This window comes from Dermochelys coriacea, chromosome 2, assembly GCF_009764565.3.
Source record: "Dermochelys coriacea isolate rDerCor1 chromosome 2, rDerCor1.pri.v4, whole genome shotgun sequence".
Taxonomy (NCBI): domain Eukaryota; kingdom Metazoa; phylum Chordata; order Testudines; family Dermochelyidae; genus Dermochelys; species Dermochelys coriacea.
The window spans coordinates 23207681-23228200 of NC_050069.1; the positions used below are offsets into that span (position 1 = coordinate 23207681).

Genomic DNA, 20520 nt, shown 5'->3' on the forward strand with positions numbered 1-20520 from the left:
TGATAAAAATGTTAAATAATCTAGGGCCAAGAACTGATCCCTCTAGAAACACACCTGCTTGATGATGAAGAGATTCCCCATTTACAGTTACATTTTGAGACCTGTCAGTTACCCAGTTTTTAGTCTATTTAATATGTGCTGTGGTTAAGAGTAGTGATGAAGTACCACGTTAACGTTCTCCTCAAAAGAACTGAATTCAAATTTTGTTTAAGATCTTCAGTTAAAGTATTTGGATCTTAACTTGGTTTCATGTTCATATTGCAAAATTGCATCCTGCAGGATCCAGTCTTGTAATCTGCTGATCACTCTCCATATTTATTGATTTCAGTGGGAGTTGAACAAGCTGCGGATCAAGCTGACAGTTTGTAGTCACTGTTCAGGAGAGTCTTGGGGCGTGGATGACTGGAAGTAATGTCTGTCAGTACGGATGGACAGAACTGAGTGAGACAGCTTGCATAGCATTGTCTTTCTCTGGTATAGCCAGCGTTGCTCTTCAAGTGTCATGAGCACTATATTAACACAGTTTGTGGAATGGTAGAAACAGGCTTTTGAACTGGAACTTTATAATCATTACAGTAATTCAGACACCTTCCAAAATAATAGAAATAAAAATACTTGGCAGTTGCATAGCACTCTAAATCGTCAAAGCATGTTTCAAAGCATCTTACCTAGATGTTGTTAAATGTAATAAGGGTACAGTTTTTGACTAAAACCTGAAAATTAGGAACACTTTTTTTCTGTATATTTAAAAATTAACCTGAACTTGAATCCTTATGTCCTTATTTTTGCTGTTTGTGTATACCCTACCATTATTTTATTGTTAAAGTTTCCAAAAGTGCTCAGATTCACAGAACTAATAAAGACAAAGTCTGTACCCCAAAGAGCTTTCTAACTAAGGTTCTGTTCCCAGGGGCTCATGCATGGGCATAAGGGATCACCTTGCAGGAATGGAGCCTAATAATGTTCTATATAATGAGTCAGGTTTGTGGGAGAGAATAGGGGTAGGGAAGGGCCCGTAGTATAGTAATAAGATTGTACTGTTTAGGCTTGCTACAGCAGTATACATCTTCAAAGGCCTGTACAAATTACCAGTTAATCCTTAAAATACCTACAAGGTATGGAACTATTTCCTGTTCAAATAGGAGGAAAGTCTAGCAAGAGGGGCCTGATGATGCATGGTACTGAGTTGAGGGTGCTCTTCACCTCCCAAGGTGGATCAGCACACTAGTTAAATGTCTTGGCACAGATCACAGAGTGAGGTCTGGCCTACGCTACAGGGTTAGGTTGACGTAAGCTGCCTTGCATCAATCTCGCTGTGGAAGTGTCTTCACTTAAATTTGGCTTCTGCTAATGTAAGTGCCTCTCTACGCTGATGTAGTAACACCACCTGCCTGAGTGGCATCGAGTCACAGTTGATGTAATTAGGTTGATGCAGTGTCAATGTAGGAGACACTGCCTTGCTTATGTGGATTATTACTAGTTTCAGGAGCCGCCCCACACTGACAATACAATCAATACAAGTGCTCCTGGGAAGGACGCTGACACACTGAGCCAACTGTGCAGAGACACAAGCGATATAATAACTGTGGTGTCGGTATGCCAACTTAAGTTAGATCAATATAATTTTGTAGTGTAGACATGGCCTTAGTTAGGTGAAGCCAGAATCAAAACTCGGGCGTTCCTGACTCCCAACAGTGTTCTCAGCCCACTGATTACATTAGCATCCACTGATAACTTGTTAAATACTATGGGTGGGATTTTCAGAAGAACACAGCATTGGCCTAGCTCTGTGTTAAACCCAACAGTAACTGTTAGTAGGATTGGATACGTATTTAAGCCCTGATCCTGCAAATTGCTCAGTGGAACTCTGCATGGACACACACGTTCACCCACACAGAAGTCTTGCCATTCCATGTGGGTGGAGCATCTGGATCTTCACACACAGAGCAGTTTGCAGGTATGGCACCTATAACATGCATCTGCTTGGAATATATATGTAAAAACAAGTGGAAGTTAAAAATAAATATCCAGACCTTCTTTATACATCATAAACAAGTGCATTGTTTTAAGCCCTTGTAGGTCCCCTATATGTATATGTATGGGGGGGGGGAGAGAGAGAGACACACACACACCCGGAAGGGGACCTACAAAGGTGAAAATATAAAATAAAGAAGGCCTGAATATTTATATTTAACTTGTTTTTACATAGGATAACTTTGCATATCTTGTTTTTGCTAGAGGAGTCTATGGGTGACTAGAGAACTAGTGAAAATAAAGCATCACAAGAAATCAAAACCTGAGCAATTTTAATAGGGGAAGAGATTTGCAGTTCAAAACTTTAGGGATTTGTGTATTTTAGTTAACAAGCGTTAAATTCAACTCAGAATCTTGACAAACTGCTCCCCAGTCCTCTGGTTCTCAAAGTCCTCCAGCAAAAACAAGGAAGATAAGACCCGATTAATTTTTTTTAAAGGCAAAAAAATAAAATTTTAACCCATAACCTTTTTCAGACTTTTTTCACACATCAGAAGGATGTAAAATGGACTTTTTTCCCCCTTTGGCAGTCACCTGTAAAGCTTTTCAAATATTTTAATTTCTATGGATTTGATCCAGCTGAAATTATCTGTAACCTGGTGCAGAGGGGAAGTGTAGGTGCTTACCGATTTTTTTTACTCCTTGGTTGGTGAATGGAATGTACTTCTGATTTTGGGGACAGTCTGTCTCCTCAACTGTAAGCACTTAAGTCCCAATACCGCAATGAGCTTCCTGCAGACGGACCACTCCATCAGTGTTGATCTTATTGGTAGATTGGGGCTAAAGACCGCTCTAGGCTGGAGTAACTTCTCTGTGCTGTTTTGCATGGAGACGTTCAGTAATTTTGACATAAAACAAGAAAATTAAAAGCTTACTCAAACATTTCATTTAAGTACCCCCTTCAACTGTATTAAAATGAAAATGTAGGATTCATTCATACAGTATGCAATAGTTTCCACTGATGGATCTGACATTTCTCTCTAGAATCCAATAGAGCCAGGTTTTTGCAAAATTGCATTTAATTTCACAGGTGGAAGTTTTGGGAGTTAAAGTCATTTTACTACTTATTTTTATTACCCCTGTGAACGTGTGTGGGAGAACAGAGTCGATCTTAAAAGTTTACCTTTGTCCTGCATTCAGTTTTTTTATGTAATATATAAATGAGGGAAAGAGGGCACCCTTTATTTTAAATGATTCATGCTGCCTCAAAGCATTTTGTGTGTTGCCTTCCCCAATGGAGGATTCAAACTAAAGAAGAAAAATTTGAGACTTCAGTTTTTGATTTCTTCAGTTTTCCAAGAAATCCCTAGCTGTGCAGGGATATGCAAATAGCTTTGAATTTTAAAAGCAATCTTTCTGAATTGTGTATTGATTGGATATAAAATAGTAGCACTGCAATATGCTTTGAAACAAAGGTGAGGTTTTGTTCATTTGATGTTAACCTTTGTTTTTCAGGCCCCCACCCCCCAAAAGTGGTTTCTGTTCCCATAAAACCAAACTTGCGAAATCTTCATGAACGTTTTTGAGTCTGGGTACAAAATATTTTTATGCACCCTTAGCTTGATGATGGTGAAAAAACTAATATTGTACTTGGCTGTCAAAAGAAAAATTACTCACCCCAGGCAAGTGAGCCAGTAGAATTTTGCAAGGCTACCTTCAACAACAGATGCATCTTATTCCCATGAGGGTCCCACAGTCTGCCTGTTTTCTTATGGTAAACTTTTGGACAGTATCTTAAATGTTCTCTTTGAATACCACACCCCTGTTTTATCCTGAAATGATTTAACTTGGGCTGATTTAATAATGAGATTAGATTTCTCTGCCTTGCCTTTCCCTTTCCCAATCATACCACCTCTTCCCCCACCCCCCAAAATCACCTATCTAATACAGTAGTATAGAAACATGCCAAGTACATTTAACCCAGGGTGGACTGATTTAAATCAGTTGCTTAAATAATTATTTAAATCAGCAAGCAGGAAACCTTGATTTAAATAACCTATTTTAATCTTGTTTTGCATTTGTACTTTTTAATTATTTTCCCAAAGAGAGGCTGATTCTCACTGGTTGGTATAATTTGGTACTTCCTTTTTCTAACCAAAAGAATACACTATATCTAGGGACCTACCAAATTCACGGTCCATTTTGGTCAATTTCATGGTCATAGGATTTTTTAAAATATTAATTTCATGATTTCAGCTATTTAAAGCAGATATTTCATGGTGTTGTAATTGTTGGAGTCCTGACCCAGAAAGGAGTTGGGGGGAGGGGTCACAAAATTATTGGGGGTGGGGTTGGGGTAACTGCTACCCTTACATCTGCACTGCTGCTGATGGCTGCGCTTTCTTCAGAGCTGGGCAGCTGGAGAGCTGCCACCAGCAGCAGCGCAGAAGTAAGGATGGCGCTCTTACTATTGCCACTCTTCCTTCTGCGCTGCTGCTTGTGGGGCACTGCCTTCAGAGCTGGGCGCCCAGCCAACAGCCGCTGCTCTCCAGCCATCCAGCTCTGAAGGCAGCGCAGAAGTAAGGGTGGCAATACTGTGTGTCCCCCGTCCTCCCCCAAAATAACCTTGCAAGTGCCTTTTGGTCAGGACCCCCAATTTGAGAAATGTTGGTCTCCCCTCCATGAAATCTGTATAATATATGGTTAAAACACACATAAGACCAGATTTCCCATGGGACCACCAGATTTCACAGTCTGTGGCGTGGTTTTTCATGGCTGTGAGTTTGGTAGGGGCCTAACTATATCTATACAAGTTTATTTAAGCAATTATGTAGCCTAATATAAACTTATTCAGATTCTTAAGCTTTCCATTTTTTTATGATGATAGAGAATGATGAATGATCCATGTCTTGTTTACTAAGAGATTAATTTTTTTACTCATGATTTGTGTCAAGCTGCACTTGGATGGAAAGTGGAATTCAATTAAAATGCACAAACATATGCAAAAAATGCAAAAACAGCATTTTAAAATTGCTTTTATTTGTTAATTAAAAACTTAAATATGATGGATTCACAAGAGAAGTGTGTTTATCAAAATATTATTTGCTTTTAAAACTGATGTATTAAACAAATGAAATCTGTAGTTAATGAATTGAACTGATAGTTTCGTCATCGTATTCTTCAAGATTTTAGAACTAATAGATCTCCTCTCACGCTTTTTTTTTTTTAATAGATTTGAAAGAGGAAAATGAGTTTTTCTGCTTTTTCAACTCCCAGTTGGTTTCTCAACTTTGAATCACCTAATCATTGAACTGAACTACTTGAATAAACTGAAATGAAGAAAATATTCATTCTGCGCCTGCAGAAGGAGCTACTTCTGTCAAAAGCTGGTTTAGCACTTTGAACACCAGTCTCAAGTGCTTAGCCAGTGACTTCCACCAGTGCAGTGGTTTGACTTCAAAATTTCAGCAGCAAACAGGTACTGCTTGAATATTTTTTATTTAATTTACATTATTTTAATAGATTAAATTAAAGTTTAGGCCTTAACATAAATTGTTATAATCTCATTTAATTTTAAATTGGTTTACTTTTCAGGGAAAAAAATAAATTTATTTATTTAATTTTTATTTTGATCCTCCCTGATTTAAACACAGTCCCTCTACTCTGAGATTATTTACCTGTTCAATATAGGAATGATGCTTCAGCTATTCTAAAATAATCCTCAATTATGTTACTGAGAATAGTAATTTTAATTTTGACATATGGAGCAACAATGTAATATATAATTTAATGGAGTGTTTTTAGTGTGTATTCTGTTTTGAAGGCAACTATAAATATCAGCATTAACAAGGTGATTTTTATTAAAACTGATTTGATTATTTTACATCAGATATTATACGATACAATTTCAGGTTTAGACACACTCTTCTTCTTCGCCACCTCTCAGTATTATACCGTTTGGGTCTTTGAAAGAAGAGTGGATTCTGATTTCCTTGGGCAGCTTGCATTTTCCGAGTTCTTTTTCTGTTGCTTTTAAACGTGAACTGCAATGGTTTTAAAGTAAATACAGAATCTGTTTATAACATTCTAGGGGCCTGCTCCTGTTGAAGTCAATGGTGAACTCCCTTTAACTCCAGTGGGAGGAGGATTGGACCCTAAAGCATGAGCAAGCTGCACAAATAAATTAAAATTGCCAGTATATTTTAAAACAATCTTTAAAGGGACGCTATTGGGTATTTTAAATTTTTTGTTTTAAAAAAAATACAGATCTAATTTTAATAGAAATGTTTGCATAAAAAGAACAGAGATTTTTTTTCACATTACCCTTCCTGTGCAAACTTTGCAGCATTATGCTAGTGCATGAGAACCAGTCGTCATTCTATTTTCTGTATTCAGTGTAACAAAAAGTGAATTAAATGCAAAAAGTACGGTACATAACGATTAAAATAACTTTTTTTTCAGTTTTCACTATTCTGCTGTTGTGCTAGTAACTTGGGTAATATAATTTTTGAAAAACAAACTTCCTTATTTTAGAAAAATTATAGCATCAGGTTAAAAGGGATTTCCTCTTTTACTTTCCTGCCAGGACCTCAGAGCAGGGTTCTCTTGTTCTCCTACAAGAGTTGGTCATATGAACAACAGCTACTCTGTTTTAGAAAAAGGATGCAGCCCCCTGTATTGCCTGAATGTTAATGTCATCAACTCTTTCATAAAAACATGGAATCCTGAACTCAGATCTTGACAAGTACTCTGTTGCCTTCTTAAAATAGATCTATTTTATATTAAATATAGTTAAACTTAAAAATGTATTAACTGTAAATGTTTAAATTCTGATTTTTTTTCCAGATAAAAAATTTTCTTCACAGGTCTTGTTTACTGTATGGCTGTATTGGTATAACTTAAACTGATTTTTAAACTTCTTTAATTAAACTGGTGTCCTGTGTGGATACTCTCACTTCAGTTTTTAAGGCCTTGTCTGCACTTTAAAAGTTTTTCCATTTATCTGTGACAGTATAGTTGCAGCTGCAAAAACCACATTAGCTGCAGTTATAAGAGTATAAAAGTGCTTATATCGATATAATTTATTCTAATTTGTTAATTGAAATAAGATATATTGGAATAAAGCACCTTATACCAATATAACTGTTTCTACATGAAGGCTTTTATGAATATAACTACCTCAGCAAAAATCACATACCCCTTGCCAACATAGTTAAGTTGGTAAAACTTCAAATATTTAGTTTAAAGCTGTTCCCAGTTGACTTGAGCAAAACTGAAATAAGCATGTCCACACAGGGCTTTGCACTGATTGAACTAAATTGGTTTAACTAAATCAGGCAACTTTCTCATGTAGATAAGACCACAGTAGAATGCTGTGGCCTTGTCTACATTACAGCTTTCTACACTGCTATCTTAAAACAAATTTGTTACTACCAGGATTGGCTCTAAACATGGTTTATAGCCACACACAATGCAGATAATACTCAGTGTCAGATTCCGTCACATATTGAGTAGTCCGTTATTCTTCAAGAAGTCCTATTGAAATCAGTGGGAGTACTCATGGGGTAAAATGACAGAATCTGGCCCTCAGGTGTTGATGGTAACTAATTGTGTTTTGCCTAAGGTAGAGCTTAGATTGGCATGTGGTTGTCTTATAGTAACTTTTTTTTTTTTCTGAATGGAGGGAGACCCCCTACCTATGCAACCAGTTCTGGTAGACTCTTCTTCCTTCCGTCTCTCTGAGATAGGGCATCCCAGAATGCACTGCCACGTGCTCTGTTGCGTGTTCCCCTGACATTCTGTCCTATACTGAGACACTGTAATATCTGCCCAGATTTTCCTAGAGTGCATATGTAGATACTCTGTTAGAGAACTAAAGTGTGGAGAGACCAACTTAATTGACATGTGGATACATTCTGAAAAAGGCTGCTGTGTGGACCATATTTTCTTTACCAGGTCAGAGGAGTATATCCCAGACTAGATCTGAAAACACACCATTGTACCTGTAGTGTGGACAGACTCTGTCCCTTCCCAATAGATAGGGTACAGTCCTGCTCTAGCATGGAGGTGAACTAGATGATTTGCTAGCTCTTGTCCATCTCTAATTTCTGTGATTCTGTTTGTAACTTTAAGGCTACATGTGTAATCTGTTAACGGTTCAGTATAGAAAATATTTTTGTGTTGACTTCATAAAAATCAAAGATCAAATCATAATCTCTATTTTCCGCATTGTAGAAAGTAGGGAGACTAGTCTTGTGGTGAAGTAGATAGGGGTATCAGAGCGGTCTACCTTGCTCTGGCCGCTAGGATCTTGTGCAAGTCATTTAACCTCTCAGTCCATCAAAACAGGGCCAATCATGTTAGTTGGTTGTGTTTGTAGCCTGGCTAGTATGCGTTCAAACACGTTAGCTTGCATTTTAGCAAGCAGTAAGAGGGCTTTTCAATCATATTGAGCTAATTTCACGTGAGCTAACACAATTGAAAAACATCCTTTTTGCCTGTCGAGAGGGCCTAAGTGCCTATATTTTCCAACCTGTGAAAAGGGGCTGATGAATTCTCTCACAGAGGTGCTGAGACTTATAATTCAGTATCTATAATGTGTTTTGTGATTGTTGAAAAGGTCTTAAGTGGAGAATATGGGATGTGTGACATTTATACATGTGTAGCTGTAGTAGAGCATGTAGTGGTGCCTATTAAGGTTGCCTATTGCTTTCCGTTATAAACCCATTTTCAATTTATTTTAAATTTCTCATACTTGGTCTCTTCTTGAGAGGTCCCCCCCCCCCCCTGGAAATTTTGGTCCAGAAAGATTTTGTTTCAAGAGCAAAGTTAATGGAGGGGAAAAGGGGAGTTTTTGTCACTGTAAGTTTTCCCCCACCTTTTTCTGAACAGCTCTAGTGCTTGGGTTGGAAATAGGAACTAAAGTTGAAATTTGGCAGAAGAATAGCACTGAGGTCTGAGAAGTGCTTTCCAGTGTTCCTGTAAAAATATGACTGCCACATAATAGCCATACTTGCATATGTGATAGTTTATAGAACATTTAGTTGTTCTGTTTTAATCATAGTATCTCAAAATTGGAACTGTTACGTTACACAGAATATTCTTCCAGACTGCTCTAAAGCCTTCACTATTATTCCAAAGTGACGTCATGCAGCTATAGCTCTATTTGTGGTGCAGGCAAAATGGGTCCTCTTCCTTTATCTGTCTTGATTCTTATATTGGCAACTATCACTGTGGCATCTGAAATGATGCTGCTTATGTACCTGCAAATGCCATTTTTTGTAGAAGGAGGAGCACCGAGTTGGGAGCCAGGAATCCATGCGTTCTTGTCGCGCCTATTCCACTGACAGGTGCTAAGGGTTGAAAAGTCTACAAAACTGTTATTGAGCAAGGTTTCACACTACTGCTCTAGGAGAAGGCAAATATCAGTGCATAGACCAACACAGGTTGCAGAAGGTCACTGCTGTCAGCATTCATTTCCAATATAGCAGGCACATCTCATTCAGTTAGCCACACTGCCTCCAGAAAAAATGGGAAATCTGTGCTTAGCTAAGCTATTGGTAAAATGGAGCTACTTCTGTATGCCCGTCTTCTCAAACTGCATTGAGATCAACAGATGAATAAATACTGTGTAAATGTGCAAAGTATTGGTTTTTAAAAAAAAAAAAAAAACCTCAGTAGTCTTAACTCTGAATCCCTTGTTCTAGTCACTACACTGCAGTCCCTTACCAAAGCCAGGAATGGACCCAACAATCCTGATATCCACATTCTACTGCTGTCTAGAATATAGTTGCACATGAAGGACTTTCTTCTATTCATTTTTCTTTTAAAAAAAAATACAGACTGGATGATGTAATTATCCCTTCTGGCCCTAAACTCTGTGGGGAAGGAAAAAAAAAAAGAAAAGCTGCTCTTATGGGGCCTGACCCTTAAAATGAATGAGTCTTTCCATTGCCTCCAAGGGGCTTTATCTATTAGGCTCCTAGCCCCCAATCTCATCAAAGTTCAAGTGGTGGCTTGGCAATCATCCCTTACTGCTTGTGCTAAAAACATAAGAACGGCCATACCAAAGGCTCATATAGCCCAGTATCCTGGTCTTCCGACAGTGGCCAATGCCAGGTGCCCAGAGGGAATGGACAGAACAAGTAATCAAGTGATACATCCCCTGTCGCCCATTCCCGGCTTCTGGCAAACAGAAAGTAGGGACACCATCCCTGCCCATCCTGGCTAATAGCCATCAGTGGACCTATCCTCCATGAATTTATCTAGTTCTTTTTTGAACCCTTTTATAGTCTCGGCCTTCACAACATCCTCTGGCAAGGAATTCCCAGGTTGACTCTGCGTTGTGGGGAAAAAAGTACTTCCTTTTGTTTGTTTTAAACCTGCTGCCTATTAATTTCATTTGGTGGCCCTTAGTTCTTGTATTATGAGAAGGAGTAAATAACACTTCCTTATTGACTTTCTCCACACCAGTCATGATTTTATAGACCTCTATCATATCCCCCCTCAGTCATCTCTTTTCCAAGCTGAAAAGTCCAGTCTTATTAATCTCTCCTCATACAACAGCTGTTCCAGACCCCTAATCATTTTTGTTGCCCTTTTCTGAACCTTTTCCAAATCCAATATATCTTTTTTGAGATGAAGCAACCACATCTGCATGCAATATTCAAGATGTAGGTGTACATTTATATAGAGGCAATATGATATTTTCTCTCTTATTATCTATCCCTTTCTTAATGAGTGCCAACATTCTGTTCGCTTTTTTGACTGCTGCTGCACATTGAGTGGATGTTTTCGGAGAACTATCCACAATGACTCCAAGATCTCTTCCTTGAGTGGTAACAGCTAATTTAGACCCCATCATTTTATATGTATAGTTGGGATTATGTTTTCCAATGTGCATTACTTTGCATTTATCAACTGCCATTTTGTTGCCCAGTTACACAGTTTTATAAGATCCTTTTGTAGCTCTTCGCAGTCTGCCTGGAACTTAACTATCTTGAGTAGTTTTGTATCTGCAAATTTTGCCACCTCACTGTTTACCCCTTTTTCTAGATCATTTATGAATATGTTGAATTGGACTGGGCCCAATACAGACCCCTGGGGGACACCACTATTTACCTCTCTCCATTCTGAAAACTGACCATTTATTCCTACCCTTTGTTTCCTATCTTTTAACCAGTTAGCAGTCCATGAGAGGACCTTTCCTCTTATCCCATAATAGCTTACTTTGCTTAAGAGCCTTGGGTGAGGGACCTTGTCAAAGGCTCTCTGAAAAATCTAAGTACACTATATCCACTGGATTCCCCCTTGTCCACATGCTTATTGACCCCTCAAAGAATTCTAGTAGATTGGTGTGGCATGATTTCCCTTTACAAAAACCATGTTGACTTTTCCCCACAAATTATGTTCATCTATGTGTCTGACAAATTTTTTCTTTACTATAGTTTCAATCAGTTTGTCCGGTACTGAAGTCAGGTTTACTGGCTGTAATTGCCAGGGTCACCTCTGGAGCCCTTTTTAAAAATTGGCATCACATTACCTATCCTCCAGTCATTTGGTACAGAAGCTGATTTAAATGATAAATTACAGACAACAGTTAGTAGTCCTCCAGTTTCATTTGATTTCCTTCAGAACTCTTGGGTGAATACCCTCTGATCCTGGTGAGTTATTACTGTTTAGTTTTTTAATTTGTTCCAAAATCTCCTCTGACACCTCCATCTGGGACAGTTTCTCATATTTGTCACCTAAAAAGAATGGCTCAGGTTGGGAATCTCCCTCACATTCTCAACCGTGAAGACTGATGCAAAGAATTCATTTAGTTTCTCCGCAATGGTCTTATCGTCCTTGAGTTCTCCTTTAGCATCTCGATCGTCCAGTAGTGGCCCCACTGGTTGTTTAGCAGGCTTCCTGCTTCTGATGTACTTAAAAAAAAATTTTGCTATTACTTTTTGAGTCTTTGGCTAGCTGTTCTTCAAATTCTTTTTTGGCCTTCCTAATTATATTTTTATACTTCATTTGCCAGAGTTGTTTATCCTTTTTATTTTCCTTACTAGGATTTAACTTCCACTTTTGAAAGGATGCCTTTTTGCCTCTCACTGCTTCTTTTACTTTGTTTAGCCATGGTCGCTCTTTTTTGGTTCTCTTACTAAGTTTTTTAATTTGAAGTATACATTTAAGTTGGGCCTCTATTATGGTGTCTTTAAAAAGTTTCCATGCAGCTTGCAGGGATTTTACTTTTGGTGCTGTATCTTTTAATTTCTGTTTAACTAACCTCCTCATTTTTGTGTAGTTCCCCTTTCTGAAATTAAATGTTACAGTGTTGGGCCGCTGTGGTGTTTTCCCCGCCACAGGGATGTTAAATTTAATTATATAATGGTTACTATTACCAAGCGGTCCAGCTATATTCACCTCTTGGACCAGATCCTGTACTCCACTTAGGACTAAATCAAGAATTGCCTCTCTTCTTGTGGGTTCCAGGGCTAGCTGCTCCAAGAAGCAGTCATTTAAGATGTCAAGAAACTTTATCTCTGCATCCGTTCCTGAGGTGATATATACCCAGTCAGTATGGGGATAGTTGAAATCCCCCATTAATAATGAGTTTTTTATTTTAATAGCCTCTCTAATCTCCCTGAGCATTTTACAGTCACCATCACTGTCCTGGTCAGATAGTCTGTAATATATCCCTACTACTATATTCTTATTATTCAAGCATGGAATTACTATCCATAGAGATTCTATGGTACAGTTTGGTTCATTTAGGATTTTTACTTCATTTGACTCTGCTTTCCTTCACATATACTGCAACTCCCCCACTAGCACGACCTGTTCTGTCCTTCCAATATATTTTGTACCCTGGTATTACTGTGTCCCATTGATTATCCTCATTCCATCAAGTTTCTGCAATGTCTGTTATATCAATATCCTCATTTAATACGAGGCACTCTAGTTTACCCATCTTATTATTTAGACTTCTAGCATTGGTATATAAGCACTTGAAAAACTTTGTCACTTTTTAGCTGTCTGCCATTACATGATGTAATTGAATGGGATTTTTTTTCTTTTGACTGTTTCTCATCGGATCCTACCTGTATTTTATCATCTTCCATCCTCTCCTCCTTATTAGGACATAAGAAATCTCCATGTATAGATCCTCCCCTAAAGGATGTTGCTGTCCAAACTACCTGTTCCTCCGCACTTGCTGGCTTTCCCCCTGCCCTTAGTTTAAAAACTGCTCTACAACATTTTATTTTAAGCGCCAGCAAACTAGTTCCATTTTGGTTTAGATGGAGCCCATCCTTCCTGTATAGGCTCCCCCTTTTCCAAAAGTTTCCCTGGTTCCTAATAAATCTAAACCCCTCCTCCCTACACCATCATCTCATCCATGCATTGAGACCCTGCAGTTCATAGAATCATAGAATATCAGGGTTGGAAGGGACCCCAGAAGGTCATCTAGTCCAACCCCCTGCTCAAAGCAGGACCAAGTCCCAGTTAAATCATCCCAGCCAGGGCTTTGTCAAGCCTGACCTTAAAAACCTCTAAGGAAGGAGATTCTACCACCTCCCTAGGTAACGCATTCCAGTGTTTCACCACCCTCTTAGTGAAAAAGTTTTTCCTAATATCCAATCTAAACCTCCCCCATTGCAACTTGAGACCATTACTCCTCGTTCTGTCATCTGCTACCATTGAGAACAGTCTAGAGCCATCCTCTTTGAAACCCCCTTTCAGGTAGTTGAAAGCAGCTATCAAATCCCCCCTCATTCTTCTCTTCTGCAGACTAAACAATCCCAGCTCCCTCAGCCTCTCCTCATAAGTCATGTGCTCTAGACCCCTAATCATTTTCGTTGCCCTTCGTTGTACTCTTTCCAATTTATCCACATCCTTCCTGTAGTGTGGGGCCCAAAACTGGACACAGTACTCCAGATGAGGCCTCACCAGTGTCGAATAGAGGGGAACGATCACGTCCCTCGATCTGCTCGCTATGCCCCTACTTATACATCCCAAAATGCCATTGGCCTTCTTGGCAACAAGGGCACACTGCTGACTCATATCCAGCTTCTCGTCCACTGTCACCCCTAGGTCCTTTTCCGCAGAACTGCTGCCGAGCCATTCGGTCCCTAGTCTGTAGCGGTGCATTGGATTCTTCCATCCTAAGTGCAGGACCCTGCACTTATCCTTATTGAACCTCATTAGATTTCTTTTGGCCCAATCCTCCAATTTGTCTAGGTCCTTCTGTATCCTATCCCTCCCCTCCAGCGTATCTACCACTCCTCCCAGTTTAGTATCATCCGCAAATTTGCTGAGAGTGCAATCCACACCATCCTCCAGATCATTTATGAAGATATTGAACAAAACGGGCCCCAGGACCGACCCCTGGGGCACTCCACTTGACACCGGCTGCCAACTAGACATGGAGCCATTGATCACTACCCGTTGAGCCCGACAATCTAGCCAGCTTTCTACCCACCTTATAGTGCATTCATCCAGCCCATACTTCCTTAACTTGCTGACAAGAATGCTGTGGGAGACCGTGTCAAAAGCTTTGCTAAAGTCAAGAAACAATACATCCACTGCTTTCCCTTCATCCACAGAACCAGTAATCTCATCATAAAAGGCGATTAGATTAGTCAGGCATGACCTTCCCTTGGTGAATCCATGCTGACTGTTCCTGATCACTTTCCTCTCCTCTAAGTGCTTCAGGATTGATTCTTTGAGGACCTGCTCCATGATTTTTCCAGGGACTGAGGTGAGGCTGACCGGCCTGTAGTTCCCAGGATCCTCCTTCTTCCCTTTTTTAAAGATGGGCACTACATTAGCCTTTTTCCAGTCATCCGGGACTTCCCCCGTTCGCCACGAGTTTTCAAAGATAATGGCCAAGGGCTCTGCAATCACAGCCGCCAATTCCTTCAGCACTCTCGGATGCAATTCGTCCGGCCCCATGGACTTGTGCACGTCCAGCTTTTCTAAATAGTCCCTAACCACCTCTATCTCTACAGAGGGCTGGCCATCTCTTCCCCATTTTGTGTTGCCCAGCACAGCAGTCTGGGAGCTGACCTTGTTAGTGAAAACAGAGGCAAAAAAAGCATTGAGTACATTAGCTTTTCCACATCCTCTGTCACTAGCTTGCCTCCCTCATTCAGTAAGGGGCCCACACTTTCCTTGGCTTTCTTCTTGTTGCCAACATACCTGAAGAAACCCTTCTTGTTACTCTTGACATCTCTTGCTAGCTGCAGCTCCAGGTGCGATTTGGCCCTCCTGATATCTTTCCTACATGCCCGAGCAATATTTTTATACTCTTCCCTGGTCATATGTCCAACCTTCCACTTCTTGTAAGCTTCTTTTTTATGTTTAAGATCCGCTAGGATTTCACCATTAAGCCAAGCTGGTCGCCTGCCATATTTACTATTCTTTCGACTCATCGGGATGGTTGTCCCTGTAACCTCAACAGGGATTCCTTGAAATACAGCCAGCTCTCCTGGACTCCCTTCCCTTTCATGTTAGTCCCCCAGGGGATCCTGGCCATCTGTTCCCTGAGGGAGTCAAAGTCTGCTTTCCTGAAGTCCAGGGTCCGTATCCTGCTGCTTACCTTTCTTCCCTGCGTCAGGATCCTGAACTCAACCAACTCATGGTCACTGCCTCCCAGATTCCCATCCACTTTTGCTTCCCCCACTAATTCTACCCGGTTTGTGAGCAGCAGGTCAAGAAAAGCGCTCCCCCTAGTTGGCTCCCCTAGCACTTGCACCAGGAAATTGTCCCCTACGCTTTCCAAAAACTTCCTGGATTGTCTATGCACCGCTGTATTGCTCTCCCAGCAGATATCAGGAAAATTAAAGTCACCCATGAGAATCAGGGCATGCGATCTAGTAGCTTCCGTGAGTTCTGCCTGTCTAACTGGTCCTGCATGTGGAACTGGAAGCATTTGAGAGAATGCTACCATGGAGGTCCTGGACTTCAGTCTCTTACCTAAGCAGCCTAAATTTGGCCTCTAAAACCTCTTTCCTGTCCTTCCCTATGTCATTGGTACCTACATGTGCCACGACCACTGGTTCTTTCCCAGCACTACACACAAGGCTATCTAGATGTCTCGAGAGATCTGCAACCTTCGCACCAGGCAGGCAAGTCACTATGAGGTTCTCCCGGTCATTGCATACCTAGCTATCTAGGTTTCTAATGGTGTGCATAAAGGCTCTGCAGCTCTATGAATCCTGCAACCATGCTTAATTAGAGAGCACAAACATCTGTTCATTACAAAATACAGCAGTTTGTGAAATTGGGGTGTTATTGTTAGTGTAAAGAAATGAAAAAAGATGCATGACAATGATCAACAAACTGAACAGAACACTAAAAAAATAGGTCCATATATATCAGTGTGACTCTTACATACAACACTGCTTAGCTTTTTTTACTTAATTTTTTTTTCTTTGTTTTTTTGGGGGAGAAGGGGAGCGCTTTTGGGGGTTTTTTTGTTTTTGTTTTTTAAATATGGGAGTGTTGTGGTTTCTTATCCCATGTTCAAATTTGAGATTCAGGATGTCATTGGCAAGTCTTCTAAAAACAAACTCCTTGCCTGAGATGACACCATATTGGTGATTGACTAATATTGCGGCTTATGAAACAAAAGGTTATTTTCACTTCTTAATTGGTACAACTCCTCTTATATTTCATGAAGATTTCAATTTAGGTGAAGTTTCTATTAATGGTGAGTGGGGAAAATGAAAATGAAAATTGCAATAAACTTGGAAATATGCACAGAGTGCTCCACTAACTGACATTCAACACAGAAAAAAGTTCTAACTTTTAAGAATTTATGCTACAAGTGTGAAAGGTCCCTAGAGGCCTCCTAATTCATCAAGAAACTTGAGCACATGGCTAACTTCAAGCATGAGTAGTCCCATTGAAGTCAATTCATGTGCTTAAGCAGCTTGTTGAATCAGGGCCAGAGCTCTGTTGGGGGGGAATTTTGTGAAAATTTCTGGCCCTTGATTCAGTTTTCAGTTTTACTTTGCACTTCATCTTTAAGCAATAGTGTCTTCAGAGCCAGGCAGTCAGTGAACACCTGGAGGAATTGACAATATAAGAAAAAACTAAAGACAATTAACTCAGCCAATCAATAATTGATAAAATATGACCAGCCTGGTGATCATCGATACTATTAAACCATGAAAATACAGAAAGTGTAAGGAATCCTACTACTCAGGATTGACAAGTTGAAATGTTATATGCAACTTGACAGCTGGTCAGTTAAAACAAAGTGAAAAGTAGTTTCAGGTCCTTCAGCGCCTCCTGAGTCACATATTAATGTTTCTGTTTTTACAATCACATTTTGGGTTTGTTTGTTTTCTTGATTTTTTGTTTTATTTTTTTAAATTCTCTCAGCCCATGCATGCTAGGTGAAAGTTCCATATGAGCAGGGAGAAATTATTATTCACAAAGTAAACAGTATGAAGACAGGGAGGAAAAAAATCATTTCTTGCAATGTAAGCTGTTTCTTGTTGAATTACAAGATAAAAATTCAGATAGAAATGTGATTTTCCCCCCCCCCCCCTTTAAATAGATTTCCTCTGTAATTCCCATTTTCTTTCTCCCTCAATTTCTTACCTGTAGGAGGCAGCAGGCTTCTGTCTGTTTCGAAACAATTTATATGCAGCTTCACGGTTCACCCAACTTTTGACATTAACTGAGAACTTTTTGATACTTAAAATAATAGGAAAGGGTTAACTGGTAATGTGAACAATTTACTTTTTTGTTTTCAGTTTTCTTAACATCATTGTTCTCAGCAATTTCTCCTTCAGCTTTAAAAGTTAAGGTTGAAGGCTGTGAACCTGCAAAGATTTTTTTTTTGCTGTAACTTTGAAGTCAGTGGGATTATTCGTAGTGCATAAAATTAAGCGCATGTGTAAATCTTTCCAGGACTGTGGCTCAAACCTGAAAGTTCAAGGTAAAATTACAAAAGTAAGGCGTTTTTAGCAATGAGTAAAACTTAAGGGATTAAAAGACCTGATTTTTTTTAAAGGTATTTAAGCACCTAACTCCCATTTAAATCAGTGGGAGATAAGCACCCAGATACGTTTAGAAATCTGACTTTAGTAAATTTCATCTGCTCTTAGCAGTATTGTGTCAAAATAAATAAGATTTTCTAAAATTACTTTATCCTTTTAAAAAATCTTATCTAATGTGGTCAACGGTATGTAAGCACACAACTTTCTTTATTTCATAGAACTGCTTGCACAAAGAAGCATGTCGCTTTCCTGATAAGCATAGGGATGGCATAGTATATTTAAATGTAAGCACCGCAAACCAAAATAGAGACTTGGGGCTAAATGCTGCTCTCACATGTACCACTTGAGAATTGGACCGTCAGTATGTTGGTAAGACTCTTAGGGTAATGTCTACACTATGAAATTAGGTTGATTTTATAGAAGTTGATTTTTAGAAATTGATTTTATACAGTCAATTGTGTATGTCTCCACTAAGCACATTAAGTCGGCGAGTGTGTCCTCAATACCGGGGCTAGCATCAACTTGCGGAGCAGTGCATTGTGGGTAGCAATCCCACAGTTCCAGCAGTCTTCACTGCCCATTAGAATTCTGGGTTAAGCTTCCAATGCCTGATGGGGCAAAAACGTTGCCGAGGGTGGTTTTGGGTACATGTCGTCAGTCGCCCCTTCTTCCCTCCCTCCATGGAAAGCAACAGCAGACAATCGTTTTGTGCCCAGTCAGCTCACCGCTGCTGTTGTGAGCATTGTAAACACCTCGTGCATTATCCTGGAGTATATGCAGAACCGGGCTAAGAGATGCTAGCACGAGGACAATTGTGATGAGGACATGGACACAGATGTTCCTGAAAGCATGGGCTGTGGAATTGGGACATCATGGTGGCAGTGGGGCTGGTTGATGCAGTGGAACGCTGATTCTGGGCCCAGCAAACAACCACAGATTGGTGGGACCGCATAGTGTTGCAGGTATGGGATGATTCACATCGGCTGCGAAACTTTCACATGCATAAGACCACTTTCCTTGAACTTTGAGTTGCTTTCCCCTGCCCTGAAGCGCAGGAATACCAAGATGAGAGCTGCCCTGATAGTTGAGAAGTGAGTGGCGATAACCCAGTGGAAGCTTGCAATGCCCGACTTCTACCGATCAGTCGGGAATCAATTTGGAGTGGGCAAGTCTACTGTGGGGACTGCTGTGATCCAAGTAGCCAATGCAGTCACTAACGTTCTGCTATTAAGGGTAGTGACTCTGGGAAATGTGCAGATCATACTGGATGGCTTTGCTGCAATGGGGTTTCCTAACTGTGGTGGGGCAATAGATGGAACACATATCCCTATCTTGGCACCGGACCACCTTGCCAACCAGTATATAAACCGCAAGGGGTACTTCTCAATGGTGGTGCAAGCACTGGTGGATCACAAGGGACGTTTCATCCACATCGACGTGGGATGGCCGGGAAAGGTGCATGACGCTCGCATCTTTAGGAACTCAGGGCTGTTTGAGCAGTTGCAAGAAGGGACTGACTTCCCAGACCAGAAAATTACTGTTGGGGATGTTGAAATGCCAATAGTTATCTGGGGGACCCAGCCTACCCCTTGCTCCCATGGCTCATGAAGCCGTACCAAGAAAGCCTGGATAGTAGTAAGGAGCAGTTCAACTATAGGCTGAGCAAGTGCAGAGTGGTGACAGAATGTGCCTTTGGACATTTAAAAGCTCACTGGCGCTGTTTGCTGACTAGGTTAGACCTCAGCGCAACTAACATTCCCATCGTTATTGCTGCTTGCTGTGTGCTCCATAATATCTGTGAGAGTAAGGGGGAGACATTTATGGCAGGGTGGGAGGATGAGGCAAATCTCCTGGTGGCCGATTTTGAGCAGCCAGACAGTAGGGCAATTAGAAGAGCACAGCTAGGCGCGCTGCGCATCAGAGAGGCTTTGAAAACCAGTTTCATGACTGGCTAGGGTACGGTGTGACAGCTGTGTGTGTTTCTCCTTGGTGCAAGCCATCCCCCTTTGTTGATTTTAATTCCCTGTAAGCCAACCACCTTCCCCCTTCAATCACAGCTGGCAAAGGAAATAAAGTAACTATTGTTTTGAAACCATGCATTCATTCTTTCTTAATTAAAAAAGTGAGATAACTGACAAGGTAGCCTGGGTGGGGTGGGGTGCGGGAGGAGGAAAGGATAAGGCCACATTGCTTCTTGTAGCCACACTACAAATCAAAATTGTTTGAATGACAGCATTCTGTTGCTTGAGCCATCCTCTGGAGTGGAGTGGCTGGGTGCCCGGAGCCTCTCCCCCCCACACCCGCGTTCTTGGGCATCTGGTTGAGGAGGATATGGAACTTGGTGAGGAGGGCAGGCAGTTATACCATGGATGCAGCGGGGGTCTGTGCTCTTGTTGGCTTTCCTGCAGCTCCAACAGATGTTTCATCATGTCTGTTTGTTCCCCCATTAGCCTCAGCATTGTCTTCTGCCTCTGTTCTTTGCACTCACTTAATGCTTTCCTGGCCTCTGCCACTGAATGCCTCCATGCATTAAGCTATGCCCTATCAG

The 20520-nt window shown here is 40.5% G+C and overlaps 1 protein-coding gene and 1 long non-coding RNA gene across 10 annotated transcripts in view; one reads left to right on the forward strand and one right to left on the reverse strand.

Moving 5' to 3' along the window:
* ZHX1 (zinc fingers and homeoboxes 1) overlaps positions 1–20520 on the forward strand; it is a 36272-nt gene that overhangs the window by 2956 nt on the left and 12796 nt on the right. For all 9 annotated transcript variants that reach the window (XR_005291190.2, XR_006278659.1, XR_006278660.1 and 6 more), the window contains one exon: positions 5207–5452. The gene's annotated coding sequence lies outside the window, so the exon portion shown is untranslated. The remainder of the gene's footprint in view (positions 1–5206; positions 5453–20520) is intronic.
* The window catches only part of LOC122458600, a 58253-nt gene continuing 38276 nt past the window's right edge, over positions 544–20520 (reverse strand). Inside the window, exon 3 of the long non-coding RNA XR_006278666.1 lies at positions 544–2850. This is a non-coding gene — a long non-coding RNA (uncharacterized LOC122458600). The remainder of the gene's footprint in view (positions 2851–20520) is intronic.